Here is a 20773-nt window from a genome sequence, read left to right on the forward strand (position 1 = left end):
GCATATCTGAGGTTATTGATATTTCTTCCAACAATCTTGATTCCAGCTTGTGCTTCATCCAGCTTAGCATTTCACGTGATGTACTCTGCATATAAGTTAAATAAGCAGGGTGACAATATACAGCCCTCAAGTACTCCTTTCCTGATTTGGAACCAGTCTGTTGTTCCATATTCAGTTTTAACTGTTGCTTCTTGACCTGCATACAGATATCTCAGGAGGCAGACAGGGTGGTCTGGCACTCCCATCTCTTGAAAAATTTTCCCCAGTTTGTTGTGATCCACACAGTCAAAGTCTTTGTTGTAGTCAATAAAGCAGAAGCAGATGTTTTTCTGGATCTCTCTTGCTTTTTTGATGATCCAGTAAATGTTGGCAATTTGATCTCTGGTTCCTCTGCCTTTTCTAAATCCAGCTTGAACATCTGGAAGTTCACAGTTCACCTACTGTTATAACCTGGCTTGAAGAATTTTGAGCCTTCCTTTGCTAGTGTGTGAGATGAGTGCAATTGTGCAGTAGTGTGAACATTCTCTGGTATTGCTTTCCTTTGGGATTGGAATGAAAACTGACCATTTCCAGTCCTGTGGCCACTGTTGACTTTTCCAAATTTACTGGTACATTGAGTGCAGCACTTGCACAGAATCATTTTTTAAGATTTGAAATAGCTCAACTGCAATTCGATCACCTCCACTCACTTTGTTCATAATGATGCTTCCGAAAGCCCACTTGACTTCGAATTCCAGGATGTCTGGCTCTAGGTGGGTGATCACACCATCGTGGAGATCTGGATCATGAAGATATTTTTTTGTGTGTGGTTCTTCTGTGTATTCTTGCCACATCTTCTTTAACCTTCTGCTTCTGTTAGGTCCATACCATTTCAATCTTTTCTTGTACCCATCTTTGCCTGAAATGTTCCCTTGGTATTTCTAATTTTCTTGAAGAGATCTCTAGTCTTTCCCATTCTTGCCTGAAATGTTCCCTTGGTGTTTCTAATTTTCTTGAAGAGATCTCTAGTCTTTCCCATTCTATCATTTTCCTCCATTTCCTTGCATCGATCACTGAAGGCTTTCTTATCTCCCTGTGCTATTCTCTGGAACTCTGCATTCAAATGGGTATATCTTTTCTTTTCTCCTTTGCCTTTTGCTTCTCTTCTTTTCTCAGCTATTTGTAAGGCCTCCTAGGACAACCATTTTGCTTGCCTTTTGCATTTCTTTTTCTTGGGATGATCTTGATCACTTCCTGCTGTACAGTGTCATGAACCTCTGTCCATAGTTCTTCAGGCACTCTATCAGATCCTTGAATCTATTTGTCATTTCCACTGTATAATCATAAGGGATTTGATTTAGGTCATACCTGAATGGTATAGTGATTTCCCCTATTTTCTTCAATTTAAGTCTGAATTTTGCAATAAGGAGTTCATGATCTGAGCCACAGTCATCTCCCAGTCTTGTTTTCCTGACCGTATAGTTTCTCCATCTTTGGCTGCAAAGAATATAATCAATTTGATTTCGGTATTGACCATCAGGTGATGTCCATGTGTAGAGTCTTGTTTTGTATTGTTGGAAGGGGGTGTTTGCTATGACCAGTGCATTTTCTTGGCAAAACTCTATCAGCCTTTGACCTGCTTTGTTTTGTACTCCAAGGCCAAATTTGCCTGTTACGCCAGGTATTTCTTGATTTCCTACTTTTGCATTCCAGTCCCCTATAACAAAAAGGACATCTTTTGGGGGTGTTAGTTCCAGAAGGTCTTCTAGGTCTTCATAGAACTGTTCAACTTCAGCTTCTTCAGCATTACTGGTTGGGGCATAGACTTGGATTACTGTGATATTGAATGGTTTGCCTTGGAAATGAACAGAGGTCATTCTGTCGTTTTTGAGATTGCACCCAAGAACTGCATCTCAGACTTTTTTTTTTTTTTTTTTACTATGATGGCTCCTCCATTACTTTTAAGGGATTCCTGCCCACAGTAGTAGATATAATGGTCATCTGAGTTAAATTCAGCCATTCCAGTTGATTTTAGTTCACTGATTCCTAAAATGTTGATGTTCATTCTTGGCATCTCCTGTTTGACCACTTCCAATTTACCTTGATTCATGGACCTAACATACCAGGTTCCTGAGCAATATTGTTCTTTACAGCATCAGACTTTACTTCCATCACCAATCACATCTTAAGCTGAGCATTGTTTTCACTTTGGCTCCATCTCTTCATTCTTTCCAGAGTTATTTCTCTACTGTTCTCCACTAGCATATGGGCACCTACCCACCTGGGGAGTTCATCTTTCAGTGTCATATCTTTTTGCCTTCATACTGTTCATGGGGTTCTCAAGGCAATAATATTGAAGTGGTTTGCCATTCCCTTCTCCAGTGGATCACGTTTTGTCAGAACTCTCCACCATGACCCGTCCGTCTTGGGTTGCCCTTTGTGGCGTGGCTCATAGTTTCATTGAGTTAGACAAGCCTGTGATCCATGTGATCAGTTTAGTTCATTTTCTGGGACTGTGGTTTTCATTCTGTCTGCCCTCTGATGGATAATGATAAGAAGCTTATGGAAGCTTCTTGGTGGGAGAGACTGACTGTGGGGAAACTGGGTCTTGTTCTGATGGGCTTAGTAAATCTTTAATCCAATTTTCTGTTGATGGATGGGGCCGTGTTCCCTCCCTATAGTTTGGCCTGTAATGGTGACCTCCTTCAAAAGAACTAGTGTATGAACTGTTGTATTCAGTGCTTCTGACCTGCCACAGGCCATTGTCAACCCACGCCTCTGTTGAAGACTCCTAGACACTCACAGGCATGTGTGGCTCAATCTATTGTGGGGACATTTCTCCTATCTCCTGGCTCCCAGTGTGCACAAAGTTTGATTTGTGCCCTTCAAGAGTCTGTTCCTCCAGTCCTGTGGAAGTTCTGTAATGAAATCTCACTGGCCTCCAAAATCAAATTCCCTGGGGGTTCTGGAGAAGTCCCTTTGCCAGATCCCCAGGTTGGAAAATATGTTGTGGGTCCTAAAATTATCTTAACAGCACGAGAATTTCTTTGGTATAATTGTTCCAAAGTTTGTGGGTCATTTGCTCAGCAGCTCTATGCTGGGGCTAATGGTGACCTCCTCCAAGAGTACTTATGCCACATACTGTATGCCTCAGGTCTGCTTCAGCCAGAACCCCTGCCTCTGCTGACCCGTGCCTCCACAGGAGACACTGAAACACTCAAAGGCATGTCTGGCTCAGTCTCTGTGGAGTCTCTGTGTCCTGATGCACACAAGGCTTTGTTTGAGCCCTCCAAGCATCTCTGGTGGGTATGGGGCTAGATTCTAAATGCAATTTTTCCCTTCCTACTATCTTCTTGGGTCTTTGCCTTTGCCCTTGGATGTGGGGTAATTTTTTTGGTGGGATCCAACATTCTCCTGTTGATGGTTGTTCAGCAGTGTGTTGCAATTTTGGAGTTCTTGCAGGAGAAGATGAGTGCACATCCTTCTATTCCGCCATTTCACTGTGGTCCTAACTTATTTTTTTCCTGAATCCCAATGACACTAAGCATGTTTTCAGATGTTTGTTATTGGCCATTTGATTTGCTCTTAAAAATGAAGTGCCTATTTTTCCATTCAATTCTTTACAAATTTAACAAAAATTTTTATTGTGTGAAATGCAGAGTCTGTGAAGCTTGATCCATTTTTACAATGCATACACTTTTATAATTCACATCACAATTGGTGAGAGGACATTTTATTACCCTAAAAAGGTCTTGTCTTCTTTCTCTGTTTATCCCCTCATCACAAAAGGAACCATCAACTGATTTCTATCATCATAGTTTAATTTTACCTGTTTGAAGCTTTTGAATATGTGGAATCATTCAAACAGTATGTTTTTTAGGCATGGCTTTTTTTCACACAGAAAAAGTATTCTTGAGATTCATTGATGTTGTATCTTTTCCAGAATGATCCTTCTTATTGCTAAGTGGTCTGTTTATCCATATTCTTGCTAATGGATGGCTGTACTGCTTCCAGTCTTAACTATCATGAATAAAGCTGCTAGGAACATTTTGTACAAGTTTTTGATGGATAATAAGTGTTTTAATATCCTCCTCTGCTAATCCTGAACTTGGCAATAAGGAGTTCATGATCTCAGCCACAGTCGGCTCCCGGTCTTGTTTTTGCTGACTGTATAAAGTTTCTCCATCTTTGGCTGCAAAGAATATAATCAATCTGATTTCAGTGTTGACCATCTGGTGATGCCCATGTGCAGAGCCATCTCTTCTGTTGTTGTAAGAGGGTGTTTGCTATGAAAAGTGCATTCTTTTGGCAAAACTCAATTAGCCTTTGCCCTGCTTCATTCTGTACTCCAAGGCCAAATTTGCCTGTTACTCCAGGTATTTCTTGACTTCCTACTTTTGCATTCCAATCCCCTATAATGAAAAGGACATCTTTTGGGGGTGTTAGTTCTATAAGATCTTCTAGGTTTTCATAGAACTGTTCAACTTCAGCTTCTTCAGTGTTACTGGTTGTGGCATACACTTAGATTACTGTGATACTGAATGATTTGCCTTAGAAATGAGCAGAGATCATTCTTTCATTTTTGAGATTGCACCCAAGAACTGCATCTCGGACTCTTTTGTTGACTATGATGGCTCCTCCATTACTTTTAAGAGATTCCTGCCCACAGTAGTAGATATAATGGTCATCTGAGTTAAATTCACCCATTCCAGTCGATTTTAGTTCACTGATATCTAAAATGTCAATGTTCAATCTTGCCATCTCCTGTTTGACCACTTCCTCTTGAGAAACCTATATGCACGTCAGGAAGCAACAGTTAGAACTGGTCATGGAACAATAGACTGGTTCCAAATAGGAAAAGGAGTATGTCAAGGCTGTATATTGTCACCCTGCTTATTTAACTTATATGCAGAGTACATCATGAGAAACGATGGGCTAGAAGGAGCACAAGCTGGAATCAAGATTGCTGGGAGAAATATCAATAACCTCAGATATGCAGATGACATCACTCTTATGGCAGAAAGTGAAGAGGAACTCAAAAGCCTCTTGATGAAAGTGAAAGTGGAGACTGAAAAAGTTGGCTTAAAGCTCAACATTCAGAAAACGGAGATCATGGCATTGGGTACCATCACTTCATGGGAAATAGATGGGGAAAGTGGAAACAGTGGCGGACTTCATTTTGGGGGGCTCAAAAATCACTGCAGATGGTGATTGCAGCCATGAAATTAAAAGACGCTTACTCCTTGGAAGAAAAGTTATGACAGACCTAGACAGCATATTAAAAAGCAGAGACATTATTTTGCCAACAAAGGTCCATCTAGTCAAAACTATGGTTTTTCCAGTGGTCATGTATGTATGTGAGAGTTGGACTGTGAAGAAAGCTGAGCGCTGAAGAATTGATGCTTTTAAACTGTGGTGTTGGAGAAGACTCTTGAGAGTCCCTTGGACTGCAAGGAGATCCAACCACTCCATTCTAAAGGAAATCAATCCTGGGTGTTCTTTGGAAGGAATGATGCTAAAGCTGGAACTCCAGTACTTTGGCCACCTCATGCAAAGAGCTGACCCATTGGAAAAGACTCTGATGCTGGGAGGGATTGGGGGCAGGAGGAGAAGGGGACGACAGAGGATGAGATGGCTGGATGGCATCACTGACTATATGGACGTGAGTCTGAGTGAACTCCAGGAGTTGGTGATGGACAGGGAGGCCTGGCGTGCTGCGATTCATGGGGTCACAGAGTCGGACACGACTGAGCAACTGAACTGAACTGAACTGAACTGAACTGATAGGTGTGTTTTCTCTCCTCTTTCCACTCCTGATAATATTGACTGGATGCCGAATACCATGAATGTCACCTTGCTGGGTCATGGGGATTTTGGTATTTTTATTGCTTTCCTTGAGCATTGTTCTAATATGCAGTTAAAACCCAAAAGGAGAAAACTATTTGAAGTAATTTACTTTTATGATTTGTTAGGCAGATCTGCAAATATGTCTGCCTCATTACAGTTCAGTTCATTCACTCAGTCGTGCCCAACTCTTTGCGACCCCAAAAATTGCAGCACGCCAGGCCTCCCTGTCCATCACCAACTCCCAGAGTTCACCCAAACCCACGTCCATCAGGTCGGTGATGCCATCCAGCCATCTCATCCTCTGTCGTCCCCTTCTCCTCCTGCTCCCGATCCCTCCCAGCATCAGAGTCTTTTCCAGTGAGTCAACTCTTTGCATGAGGTGGACAAAGTATTGGAGTTTCAGCTTTAGCATCAGTCCTTCCAAAGAACACCCAGGACTGATCTCCTTCAGAATGGACGGGTTGGATCTCCTTGCAGTCCAAGGGACTCTCAAGGGTCTTCTCCAACACCACAGTTCAAAAGCATCAATTCTTCGGCACTCAGCTTTCTTCACAGTTCAACCCTCACATCCATACATGACCACTGGAAAAACCATAGCCTTGACTAGACTGACCTTTGTTGGCAAAGTGATGTCTCTGCTTTTCAATATGCTATATAGGTTGTTCATAACTTTCCTGTCAAGGAGTAAGCATCTTTTAATTTCATGGCTGCAATCACCATCTACAGTGATTTTGGAGCCCCCAAAAATAAATTCTGCCACTGTTTCCACTGTTTCCCCATCTATTCCCGTGTAGTGATGGGACCAGAGGCCATGATCTTACTTCTGAATGTTGAGCTTTAAGCCAACTTTTTCACTCTCCTCTTTTACTTTCATCAAGAGGCTTTTCAGTTCCTCTTCACTTTCTACCATAAAGGTGGTATCATCTGCATATCTGAGATTATTGATACTTCTCCCGGCAATCTTGATTCCAGCTTGTGCTTCTTCCAGCCCAGCGTTTCTCATGATGTACTCGGCATATAAGTTAAATAAGCAGGGTGGCAATATACAGCCTTGACGTACTAATAAGTCTGTTGTTCCATGTCTAGTTCTAACTGTTGTTTCCCGACCTGCATATAAATTTCTCAAGATGCAGGTCAGTGGCCTGGTATTCCCATCTCTTGAAGAATTTTCCACAGTTTATTGTGATTCACACAGTCAAAGGCTATGGCATAGTCAATAAAGCAGAAATAGATGTCTTTCTGGATCTCTTTTGCTTTTTCGATGATCCAGCAGATGTTGACAATTTGATCTCTTGTTCCTCTGCCTTTTCTAAATCCAGCTTGAACATCTGGAAGTTCACGGTTCATGTATTGCTGAGCCTGTCTTGGAGAATTTTGAACATTACTAGCGTGTGAGATGAGGGCAATTGTGTGGTAGTTTGAACATTCTTTGGCATTGCCTTTCTTTGGGATTGGAATGATAACTGACCTTTTCCAGTCCCGTGGCCACTGCTGAGTTTTCCAAATTTTTTGGCATATTGAATGCAGCACTTTCACAGCATTATCTTTCAGGATTTGAAATAGCTCAACTGGAATTCCATCACCTCCACTAGCTTTGCTCGTAGTGATGCTTTCTAGGGCCCACTTGACTTCACATTCCAGGATGTCTGGCTCTAGTGATCACACCATCATGATTATATTGGTGGTGAAGATCTTTTTTGTATAGTTCTGTGTATTCTTGCCACCTCTTCTTAATGTCTTCTGCTTCTGTTAGGTCCATACCATTTCTGTCCTTTATCGAGCCCATCTTTGCATGAAATGTTCTCTTGGTATCTCTAATTTTCTTGAAGAGATCTCTAGTCTTTCCCATTCTGTTGTTTTCCTCTATTTCTTTGCATTAATCGCTGAGGAAGGCTTTCTTATCTCTCCTTGTTATTCTTTGGAACTCTACATTCAGATGCTTATATCTTTCCTTTTCTCCTTTGCTTTTCACTTCTCTTCTTTTCACAGCTATTTGTAAGGCCTTCCCAGACAGCCATTTTGCTTTTTTGCATTTATTTTCCATGGGGATGGTCTTGATCCCTGTCTCCTGTACAATGTCCCTAACCTCTGTCCATAGTTCATCAGGCACTCTATCAGATCTAGTCCCTTAAATCTATTTCTCACTTCCACTGAAAATTATAAGAAATTTGATTTAGGTCATATCTTTATGGTCTAGTGGTTTTCCCTACTTTCTTCAATTTAAGTCTGAATTTGGCAATAAGGTGTTCATGATCTGAGCCACGGTCAGCTCCCAATCTAGTCTAGGTTATTCATTCCTCTCTACTAGGCAAAATCTGAGTATTTACCCAAGGCGTGAATCGTGAGTTTTCCAGTGTGGCTAGTGGGAACAGACATAGTTCCCAGACCTGCATGATAATGAGTCACTGTTTCTTTTAATTCTTTTGATGGTTCTTTCCCAAATCTGGAGGGAAAAGGGTTTCTTTCCTAAGAATGTAAGAAATGTATGAATGAGAGGAACCTTCTGTTGCTCCCCAGGTTTTTCTTTCTGTGCAACTCTCTCGTCTCTGGAGCTCTGCCTATGCACTCCAGCTCCTTGGTCTCCCTGGATGCTCAGCTCTATCTCCTCACCTCAGGGGATTACCTCGGTTATCCCTCCCCACACCACTGTCTAGAAACACTTTTAGGAAATAAGCTGGAGCAACAGAAGGCTCACTTTTTCTGTCTTCCATTTATCAGAGATCACTGCCCTTTACTGCCTGATGTCCAGTGTTTTGAAGACTATTGTTTTATGTATTTTGCCATTTGGGGTTTATTGTGGGTGGAAGATAAATCTGGTCCCCATTACTTCACTCTGTCAGACATCACCAATATTTTGAACTGTATGTCTGTCTGTCATTCTGGGAGGATTTTTCCCTTCAAGGTAGGGGACCATCGTTATATTCAAGATAAGCGTGCCTTTCTTTACACAGTGGGGCTAATGGGTTAGGGTGTGGAAAGAGAGATAGAATGACACTTGAAAAGCATCACTCATCATTCTGCTCAAGGGTGAAGAATATTTCCAGGGTTTCTCTGTTCTCTCTATGTGAATCAGGAAGACATCCTATTCAGCATTTGTAAGCCTAAGTGTTTATTCTGGTCCCCACTGAGGTTTGGGGCCTTGGTGAGGACCCATTAATTAACAAGAGGAAATAAGAAAAATTATCATTAAAGCTGGACATGTTTTGGGAATTAACTTTGAGATGCTAATGTATCTAAACACCTGAGTGTTTAATAAGTGTTTTTACTTAAAAGTGGCTTGTACATCCCACAATAGGGTTGGCAGTGGCTCCACTTGATATAAGATGAATGCTCTGAGATGGGCAGGCTGATTAATTGGGGATTCTCTACCAGGTATGATTTCTTTGAGGGGAAATCTATGTTCTGCTAGAGAGTAGCTCTCAAGAAAAGCTGTGCTGAATCTCTGGCTATTTGTAAAGTAACTCAGAGCATTTGAGAGCATTCAGAACTCCAGCAGCTCTTTACATTCTGCCTCCAGGCCCCAAATCTCTGATTACCTCCTATGTCTTCTCCCACTGTTCAGTCCTCCTCACTTCATTATAGCAATGTTAGAAATATGGTGCCATTTGCAGTTTACATCGGAGAAGGCAATTGCAACCCACTCCAGTGTTCTTGCCTGGACAATCCCATGGACGGAGGAGCCTGGTAGGCTGCGGTCCATGGGGTCACTAAGAGTCGGACGCGACTGAGCGTCTTTACTTTCACTTTTCACTTTCACGCTTTGGAGGAGGAAATGGCAACCCACTCCAGTGTTCTTGCCTGGAGAATCCTAGGGACGGGGGAGCCTGGTGGGCTGCTGTCTATGGGGTCACAGAGTCGAACACGACTGAAGCAACTTAGCAGCAGCAGTTTACATCTTCAGCTAAACCCGTTACACTAAGATCTTAGAACATTGCATTTAAAATTTTTAGAAGACGGATAATGCAGTTAAGTTAGAGAGAAAAGAAATCATTGTGCTAAGGCAGCATTTAGAACTCATAGAAACTTGTTTTCCTTCACAAAATCCTTTATAATTCTCCCTTCTAAATCCAACATAAAAATGATTCTTCATTTTGTAAAATATTTACATTTTATACTTCTTCATCTGAAAATAATTTTCTAAAGGTAGATTTTGCCAGGGCCATTCGAGGTCCAGGTTGATGACCAACGTGGTCATCAGCATCATTTCATGTCTCAGTCATGTGGTCCTGAGACATTCCTGAAATAGGGGTGTATTTCAATGGCTGCAGAAAAAGAGCAGCCCACAGACTAATGGGCATGCAGTGGGAGCACAAGCAGCCAAATGACTTACAAGGCGTCCACTGTGTCCTAACAGGCCTACAGATTCTCTGCAGACCCCAGAAATGGGGTGCAGGCTGCTTTTGGAGTAGCTCAGTCTGGAAACCAGCTAGCAGTGTGGCAGCTGCTTGATTAAAGAATGAACATTTTCAGTAGAAATGAAGAAAACAAAAATCAACCATAGATTCTATTTGCTCCTCTGAATAAATAAAAGAGCATCATTGAACACTATACCAATAGGGAGGGGGTCTTTCTCATTTGCTGAGAACTTATCAAAATTACTTCTTTTTGGCTCATAATTTGCTACTATTGACCTTTCTTTTAGCAGATTAATCTTAATATCTGTATAAGAGAAACTGCCCTCATGCTGTGAATTATCCACTTTCCCTTAGCAACTTCAGATAGGTTTATTCTCTCCTGGTTGGCATGGCAATCATAACATAGCCTCTCTCCTGGCTGATGCGGCAACCATAGTAACAGCCATAACATAACTGTAATGTAGCCAAAGCATAACCTCATATAACATAACCATGTTGCCACTCCAGTGTTGCCCCAGTGCAGCAGCAGCCAGGGCTTTCATGGTAAAGCTCGTACAGGCATGCGGCACAAAGAAGCCTATGGCCAAGCAAATACCTCCCGATATACACGCACAGAGCTATAAGTGATCTTACAGATGTATGCTGTTCAGTTCAGTTCAGTCGCTCAGTCATGTCTGACTCTTCACGACCCCATGGACCGCAGCACGGAGCCCTCCCTGTCCATCACCAGCTCCTGGAGTTTACTCAAACTCATCTCCATTGACTCTGTGATGCCATCCAACCATATCATCTTCTGTCATCCCCTTCTCCTCCCTTCAATCTTTCCCAGCATCAGAGTCTTTTCCAGTGAGTTGGCTCTTTGCATCAGGTGGGCAAAGTATTGGAGCTTCAGCTTCAGCATCAGTCATTCCAATGAACACTCAGGACTGATTTCCTTTAGGATGGACTGGTTGGATCTCCTTGCAATCCAAGGGACTCTCAAGAGTCTTCTCCAACACCACAGTTCAAAAGCATCAATTCTTCAGTGCTCAGCTTTCTTTATAGTCTAATTCTCACATCTATATATGACTACTGGGAAAACCATAGCCTTGATGAGACAGAACTTGGTTGACAAAGTTGGTTGTCTCTGCTTTTCAATATGGTGTCTAGGTTGGTCATAACTTTCCTTCCCAAGGAGTAAGCGTCTTTTAATTTCATGGCTGCAATCACCATCTACAGTGATTTTGGAGCCAAGAAAAATCAAGTCAGCCACCATTTCCACTGTTTCCCCATCTATTTGCCATGAAGTGGTGGTACCCGATGCAATGATCTTAGTTTTCTGAATGTTGAGCTTTAAGCCAACTTTTTCCACTCTCCTCTTTCACTTTCATCAATAGGCTCTTTAGTTCTTCTTTACTTTCTGCCATAAAGGTGGTGTCATCTGCATATCTGAGGTTATTGATATTTCTCCCGGTTACATAATCATTATTTACAAAACGTGAGGCAAGACTGAGAGACTGTGGTGTGAGAGAGCCTAATGACACCATCCTGGCTAATTTGCTCTTCCCCTACAATGCTTTAAATATATTTTATGCTTCCATATATTACATCATTAAAACATCATAGCAACCATAAAAAACCTATCTTACAATAAAGAATTGAAGTTCAAATATTAAAAATTTTTAATAGGGAGGAGGAGCTAAGATGGCGGAGGAGTAGGATGGGGAGAACACTTTCTCCCCCACAAATTCATCAAAAGAACATTTAAATGCCAAGTAAATTCCACAAAACAACTTCTGAATGCTGGCAGAAGACATCAGGCACCCAGAAAAGCAACCCAAGTCTTTGAAAGGAGGTAGGGAAAAAATATAAAAGACAAAAAAAGAGACAAAAGAGGGAGGGACGGAGTTCCATCCTGGGAAGGGAGTCTTAAAAAGAGAGAAGTTTCCAAACACCAGGAAACCTTCTCACTGCCGAATCTGTGCCGAGCCTTGGAAGCACAGAGGGCAACATAACAGGGAGGAAAAATAAATAAACAATTAAAACCCACACATTGTGAGCCCTACGGTAACTCCCCCAGCGGAGAAGCAGCACAGACGCCTGCATCCGCCATTAGCAAGCGGGGGCTGGGCAGGGAGGCGCAACAAGGGCTGCATCACAAGGATCTGGCCTGAATACCCCGAGTGCTATCTGAGCAAAATAATTTGGGCTAGCAAACCAGACTGTGGGATATCTACCACGAGAAAAGCCAGCCCTAACCTAAGACACCGCCAGGCCCGCACACAGAACAAAGGACTGAACAGACATAGCCAGCGGCAGACCATCCCCCTCCGGTGATAGGCAGCCAGAGCCGGAAGGGGACAATCGCAGCCCCAGGGAGACATTATCTATAAAACTGTAAGCAGGCTTCTTTGCTAACTAAAACTTCTTGGGGTTCTGGACAGTCAACATCTGCCTGAGAAGGTGCGCTGGTTGCATACCTAGATAACCGAGAGGCGGGGAGGCAATAAGTCGCAGCAATCGAGCGCGCCAAACACCTCATCACCTGAGCTGCTCGAATCTGGGAAGGGCACAAAACGCAGGCCCAACCTAGAGTCTGCGCCTCTGAGGACTATCCGAGTGCCTGAACCTGAGCGGCTTGGACCTGGGAAGTGCAGGCAGCCCAGGGCCGGCCACGGATGATTCCCGGCGGAGCAACCTAGAGCCTGAGCAGCGTGGGCAGGGAGGCTACACGCCCCGTGAACTGGGGTGGGGGAGGGGGGGTGGGTGGTGCAGACCCAGTGTGGATGAGGCACTGCGAGCACACGGCAGTGTTATTTGTTTGCAGCATCCCTCCCTACCTCCCCTCAGCGCGACTGAACAAGTGAGCCTAAAAAAAAAAAAGTGTCCTCCACCATCCCCTTTGTGTCAGGGCGGAAACCAGACACTGAAGAGACCAGCAAACAGAAGAAGCTATAACAGAGGGAACCGCCTTGGAAGCTACAGGCAATAGATTAAAACCCTGTGGTTAATACCAACTACATAGGAAGGGGCCTATAGATCTTGAGAAATATAAGTCGGACCAAGGAACTAGCCAAAAATGAACTGAACCCACAATTCTCACAACAAAACCAGAGAAAGTCCTAGATATATTTTTACTATTTTTACAATCATTTTTTCTTTTATTTTTTTTAATTAAAAAAAATTTTTAAGTCCTCTATTATTCCCTTAATTTTCACTTTTATAACCGATTACTTTGCAAAAAAAAAAAAAAAAAAGAAGACCCTATTTTTTTTAAGCAAACTTCATATATATATTTTTATAATTTTTTTGACCTTGTTTTTTTTCTCCCCTTCTTTTCTTTAACATTGTATTTTTGAAATTCCAAACTCTACTCTAGATTTTTAATTTTAGCTTTTTGGTATTTGTTATCAATTTTGTACCCATAGTTCTTTTTTTTTTTTTTTAATAATTTCTGTGACCCTTTTTTATTTTTTCTTTTTCTTTTTCTCTGTTTCTTTCTCTTCTTCTTTTAAATAACATTGTATATCTGAAATTCCAAACTCTACTCTAGATTTTTAATTTATGCTTTTTGGTATTTGTTATTAATTTTGTACCTGTATTTTCTTTATAATTTAAGCGACTTTGTTTGTTCTTGTTTGGGTTTTTTTTTTTTTTCCTCTCTCTTTCTTTTTCTTCTTCTTTTTTTAACATTGTATTTTTGAAATTCCAAATTCTACTCTAGATTTTTAACTTTTGCCTTTTGGTATTAGTTATCAATTCTGTACCTATATTTTCTTTATAATTTTCATGACCTTGTTTATTTTTGTTTGTTCATTTTTTCTCTCTTTCTTTTCCTTCTTCTTTTCTTTAACATCGTATTTTTGAAATTCCAAACTCTACTCTAGATTTTTAATTTTTGCTTTTATGTATTTGTTACCAATTTTGTACCTTTAAGAACTCAATCTTCAGGACCCATTTTTCACCAGGGAGTGAGATTACTGGCTTGACTGCTCTCTCTCCCTTTGGACTCTCCTTTTTCTCCACCAGGTCGCCTGTGTCTCCTCCCTAGCCCCTCTCTACTCTACCCAACTCTGTGAATTTCTGTGTGTTCCAGATGGTGGAGAACACTTAGGGAACTGATTACTGGCTGGATCTGTCTCCCTCCTTTTCATTCCCCCCTTTTATCCTCCTGGCCACCTCTGTCACCTTCCTCCTTCTTCTCTTCTCTGTATAACTCCGTGAACAACTCTGAGCGGTCCAGTTGTGGAGCGCACATAAGGAAGAGATTACTGGCTAGCCCACTCTTTCCTCTATTGATTCCACCTCATCTCATTCGGGTCACCTCTAACTCCCTCCTCCCTCTTCTCTTCTCCATGTAACGCTGTGAACCTCTCTGGGTGACCCTCACAGTAGAGAAACTTTTCATCTTTAATGTACATGTTTTATCAATGGTGCTGTATAGAAGAAGAAGTTTTGAAACTACTGTAAAAATAAGACCGATAACTGGAAGCAGGAGGCTTAAGTCCAAACCCTGACTCCAGGGAGCTCCTGGCTCCAAGGAACATTAATTGACAGGAGCTCATCAAATGCCTCCATACCTGCACTGAAACCAAGCACCACACAAGGGCCAACAAGTTCCAGGGAAAGACATACCAAGCAAATTCTCCAGCAACAAGGAACACAGCGCTGAGCTCCAAGATACAGGCAGCCCAAAGTCACCCCAAAACCATAGACATCCCATAACTCATTACTGGACATTTCATTGCACTCCAGAGAGAAGAAATACAGCTCCATCCACCAGAACACCAACACAAGATTCCCTAACCAAGAAACCTTGACAAGCCACCTGTACAAACCCATACAGAGCAAGGAAATGAATGCCACAATAAAGAGAACTCCACAAACTGCCAGAATACAGAAAGGACACCCCAAACTCAGCAATTTAAACAAGATGAAGACAGAGGAATAGCCAGCAGATAAAGGAACAGGATAAATGCCCACCAAACCAAACCAAAGAGGAAGAGATAGGGAATCTACCAGATAAAGAATTCCGAATAATGATAGTGAAATTGATCCAAAATCTTGAAGTCAAAATGGAATCACAGATAAATAGCCTGGAGACAAAGACTGAGAAGATGCAAGAAAGGTTTAACAAGGACCTAGAAGAAATAAAAGAGAGTCAAAATATAATGAATAGTGCAATAAATGAAATTAAAAACACTCTGGAGGCAACAAATAGTAGAATAACAGAGGCAGAAGATAGGATTAGTGAATTAGAAGATAGAATGGTAGAAATAAATGAATCAGAGAGGATAAAAGAAAAACGAATTAAAAGACATGAGGACAATCTCAGAGACCTCCAGGACAATATTAAACACCACAACATTCGAATCATAGGGGTCCCAGAAGAAGAAGACAAAAAGAAAGACCATGAGAAAATACTTGAAGAGATAATAGTTGAAAACTTCCCTAAAATGGGGAAGGAAATAATCACCCAAGTCCAAGAAACCCAGAGAGTTCCAAACAGGATAAACCCAAGGCGAAACACCCCAAGACACATATTAATCAAATTAACAAAGATCAAACACAAAGAACAAATATTAAAAGCAGCAAGGGAAAAACAACAAATAACACACAAGGGAATTCCCATAAGGATAACAGCTGATCTTTCAATAGAAACTCTTCAGGCCAGGAGGGAATGGCAGGACATACTTAAAGTGATGAAAGAAAATAACCTACAGCCCAGATTATTGTACCCAGCAAGGATCTCATTCAAATATGAAGGAGAAATCAAAAGCTTTTCAGACAAGCAAAAGCTGAGAGAATTCAGCACCACCAAACCAGCTCTCCAACAAATACTAAAGGATATTCTCTAGACAGGAAACACAAAAACGGTGTATAAAATCGAACCCAAAACAATAAAGTAAATGGCAATGATATCATACTTATCAGTAATTACCTTAAATGTAAATGGGTTGAATGCCCCAACCAAAACACAAAGACTGGCTGAATGGATACAAAAACAAGACCCCTACATATGTTGTCTACAAGAGACCCACCTCAAAACAGGGGACACATACAGACTGAAAGTGAAGGGCTGGAAAAAGATTTTCCATGCAAATAGGGACCAAAAGAAAACAGGAGTAGCAATACTCATATCAGATAAAATAGACTTTAAAACAAAGGCTGTGAAAAGAGACAAAGAAGGTCACTACATAATGATCAAAGGATCAGTCCAAGAAGAAGATATAATAATTATAAATATATATGCACCCAACATGGGAGCACCGCAATATGTAAGACAAATGCTAACAAGTGTGAAAGGAGAAATTAACAATAACACAATAATAGTAGGAGACTTTAATACCCCACTCACACCTATGGATAGATCAACTAAACAGAAAATTAACAAGGAAACACAAACTTTAAACGATACAATAGACCAGTTAGACCTAATTGATATCTATAGGGCATTTCATTCCAAAATAATGAATTTCACCTTTTTCTCAAGCGCACATGGAACCTTCTCCAGGATAGATCACATCCTGGGCCATAAATCTAGCCTTGATAAATTCAAAAACATATAAATCATTCCAAGCATCTTTTCTGACCACAATGCAGTAAGATTAGATCTCAATTACAGGAGAATAACTATTAAAAATTCCAACATATGGAGGCTGAACAACACGCTGCTGAATAACCAACAAATCACAGAAGAAATCAAAAAAGAAATCAAAATTTGCATAGAAACTAATGAAAATGAAAACACAACAACCCAAAACCTGTGGGACACTGTAAAAGCAGTCCTAAGGGGAAAGTTCATAGCAATACAGGCATACCTCAAGAAACAAGAAAAAAGTCAAATAAATAACCTAACTCTACACCTAAAGCAACTAGAAAAGGAAGAAATGAAGAACCCTAGGGTTAGTAGAAGGAAAGAAATCTTAAAAATTAGGGCAGAAATAAATGCAAAAGAAACAAAAGTGACCATAGAAAAAATCAACAAAGCCAAAAGCTGGTTCTTTGAAAGGATAAATAAAATTGACAAACCATGAGCCAGACTCATCAAGAAACAAAGAAAGAAAAATCAAATCAATAAAATTAGAAATGAAAATGGAGAGATCACAACAGACAACACAGAAATACAAAGGATCATAAGAGACTACTATCAACAATTATATGCCAATAAAATGGACAACGTGGAAGAAATGGACAAATTCTTAGAAAAGTACAACTCTCCAAAACTCGACCAGGAAGAAATAGAAAATCTTAACAGACCCATCACAAGCACGGAAATTGAAACTGTAATCAAAAATCTTCCAGCAAACAAAAGCCCAGGTCCAGACGGCTTCACAGCTGAATTCTACCAAAAATTTAGAGAAGAGCTAACACCTATCCTGCTCAAACTCTTCCAGAAAATTGCAGAGGAAGGTAAACTTCCAAACTCATTCTATGAGGCTACCATCACCCTAATACCTAAACCTGACAAAGATCCCACAAAAAAGAAAACCACAGGCCAATATCACTGATGAACATAAATGCAAAAATCCTTAACAAAATTCTAGCAATCAGAATCCAACAACACATTAAAAAGATCATACACCATGACCAAGTGGGCTTTATCCCAGGGATGTAAGGATTCTTCAATATCCGCAAATCAATCAATGTAATACACCACATTAACAAATTGAAAAATAAAAACCATATGATTATCTCAATAGATGCAGAGAAAGCCTTTGACAAAATTCAACATCCATTTATGATAAAAAAAACTCTCCAGAAAGCAGGAATAGAAGGAACATACCTCAACATAATAAAAGCTATATATGACAAACCCACAGCAAACATTATCCTCAATGGTGAAAAATTGAAAGCATTTCCTCTAAAGTCAGGAACAAGACAAGGGTGCCCACTTTCACCATTACTATTCAACATAGTTTTGGAAGTTTTGTCCACAGCAATCAGAGCAGAAAAAGAAATTAAAGGAATCCAGATTGGAAAAGAAGAAGTAAAGCTCTCACTGTTTGCAGATGACATGATCCTCTACATAGAAAACCCTAAAGACTCCACCAGAAAATTACTAGAACTAATCAATGATTATAGTAAAGTTGCAGGATATAAAATCAACACAGAGAAATCCCTTGCATTCCTATACACTAATAACGAGAAAACAGAAAGAGAAATTAAGGAAACAATTCCATTCACCATTGCAATGGAACGAATAAAATACTTAGGAATATATCTACCTAAAGAAACTAAAGACCTATATATAGAAAACTATAAAACACTGGTGAAAGAAATCAAACAGGACACTAATAGATGGAGAAATATACCATGTTCGTGGATTGGAAGAATCAATATAGTGAAAATGAGTATACTACCCAAAGCAATTTATAGATTCAATGCAATCCCTATCAAGCTACCAACGGTATTCTTCACAGAGCTAGAACAGATAACTTCACAATTTGTATGGAAATACAAAAAACCTTGAATAGCCAAAGCTATCTTGAGAAAGAAGAAAGGAACTGGAGGAATCAACCTACCTGACTTCAGGGTCTATTACAAAGCCACAGTTATCAAGACAGTATGGTACTGGCACAAAGACAGAAATATAGATCAATGGAACAAAATAGAAAGCCCAGAGATAAATCCACGCACATATGGACACCTTATCTTTGACAAAGGAGGCAAGAATATACAATGGATTAAAGACAATCTCTTTAACAAGTGGTGCTGGGAAAACTGGTCAACCACTTGTAAAAGAATGAAACTAGAACACTTTCTAACACCATACATAAAAATAAACTCAAAATGGATTAAAGATCTCAACATAAGACCAGAAACTATAAAACTCCTAGAGGAGAACATAGGCAAAACACTCTCCAACATACATCACAGCAGGATCCTCTATGACCCACCTCCCAGAATATTGGAAATAAAAGCAAAAATAAACAAATGGGACCTAATTAAACTTAAAAGCTTCTGCACAACAAAGGAAACTATTAGCAAGGTGAAAAGGCAGCCTTCAGAATGGGAGAAAATAATAGCAAATGAAGCAACTGACAAACAACTAATCTCGAGAATATACAAGCAACTCCTACAGCTCAACTCCAGAAAAATAAATGACCCAATCAAAAAATGGGCCAAAGAACTAAATAGACATTTCTCCAAAGAAGACATACAGATGGCTAACAAACACATGAAGATGCTCAACATCACTCATTATCAGAGAAATGCAAATCAAAACCACTATGAGGTACCATTTCACACCAGTCAGAATGGCTGTGATCCAAAAGTCTACAAGCAATAAATGCTGGAGAGGGTGTGGAGAAAAGGGAACCCTCTTACACTGTTGGTGGGAATGCAAACTAGTACAGCCACTATGGAGAACAGTGTGGAGATTCCTTAAAAAACTGGAAATAGAACCGCCTTATGATCCAGCAATCCCACTGCTGGGCATACACACTGAGGAAACCAGAAGGGAAAGAAACACGTTTACCCCAATGTTCATCGCAGCACTGTTCATAATAGCCAGGACATGGAAGCTACCTAGATGTCCCTCAGCAGATGAATGGATAAGAAAGCTATGGTACATATTCACAATGGAGTATTACTCAGCCATTAAAAAGAATACATTTGAATCAGTTCTAATGAGGTGGATGAAACTGGAACCTATTATACAGAGTGAAGTAAGCCAGAAAGAAAAACACCAATACAGTATACTAACGCATATATATGGAATTTAGAAAGATGATAACAATAACCCTGTGTATGAGACAGCAAAAGAGACACTGATGTATAGAACAGTCTTATGGACTCTGTGGGAGAGGGAGAGGGTGGGGAGATTTGGGAGAATGGCATTGAAACATGTATACTATCATGTATGAAACGAGTTGCCAGTCCAGGTTCGATGCACGATACTGGATGCTTGGGGCTGGTGCACTGGGACGACCCAGAGGGAGGGTATGGGGAGGGAGGAGGGAGGAGGGTTCAGGATGGGGAACACAGGTATACCTGTGGCAGATTCATTTCAATATTTGGCAAAACTAATACAATATTGTAAAGTTTAAAAATAAAATAAAATTTAAAAAATAAAATAAAAATAAAAAATTTTAATAATAACATTTTAATTTTTATTTTAAAAAGGAGATGTAAAAAAATTTTTTAATTATAAATACATTTTGGAAAGCAGACAAAAGGCTACAAAAATTGTTGTCTGCTTGTGACTGGCTTCATTACCAACTGCATTTGAATTTCTCTTAAAGAAAGAAGGGGTTTCCAGGTGGTGCTAGTGAGAAGGAATCTGCCTGCGATTCCAGAGACTAAGAGATGTGGGTTCTATCCCTGGGTCAGGAAGATCCCCCAGAGAAGGAAGTGGCAAGCCATTCCAGTATTCTTGCCTGTAAAATCCCATGGACAGAGGGAAGTCCAAAGATGGTGGAGGAATAGGATGGGGAGACCACTTTCTCCCCCACAAATTCATCAAAAGATCATTGAGATGTTTAACAACTTCCACAAAGCAACTTCTGAACACTAGCGGAGGACACCAGGCACCCAGAAAGGCAGCCCAATCGCTTCCAAAGAAGATAAGACAAAATATAAAAGACGAAAACTGAGACAAAAGATTTAGG

The sequence above is a fragment of the Bubalus kerabau genome, chromosome 1, assembly GCF_029407905.1.
Source record: "Bubalus kerabau isolate K-KA32 ecotype Philippines breed swamp buffalo chromosome 1, PCC_UOA_SB_1v2, whole genome shotgun sequence".
Classification (NCBI taxonomy): domain Eukaryota; kingdom Metazoa; phylum Chordata; class Mammalia; order Artiodactyla; family Bovidae; genus Bubalus; species Bubalus kerabau.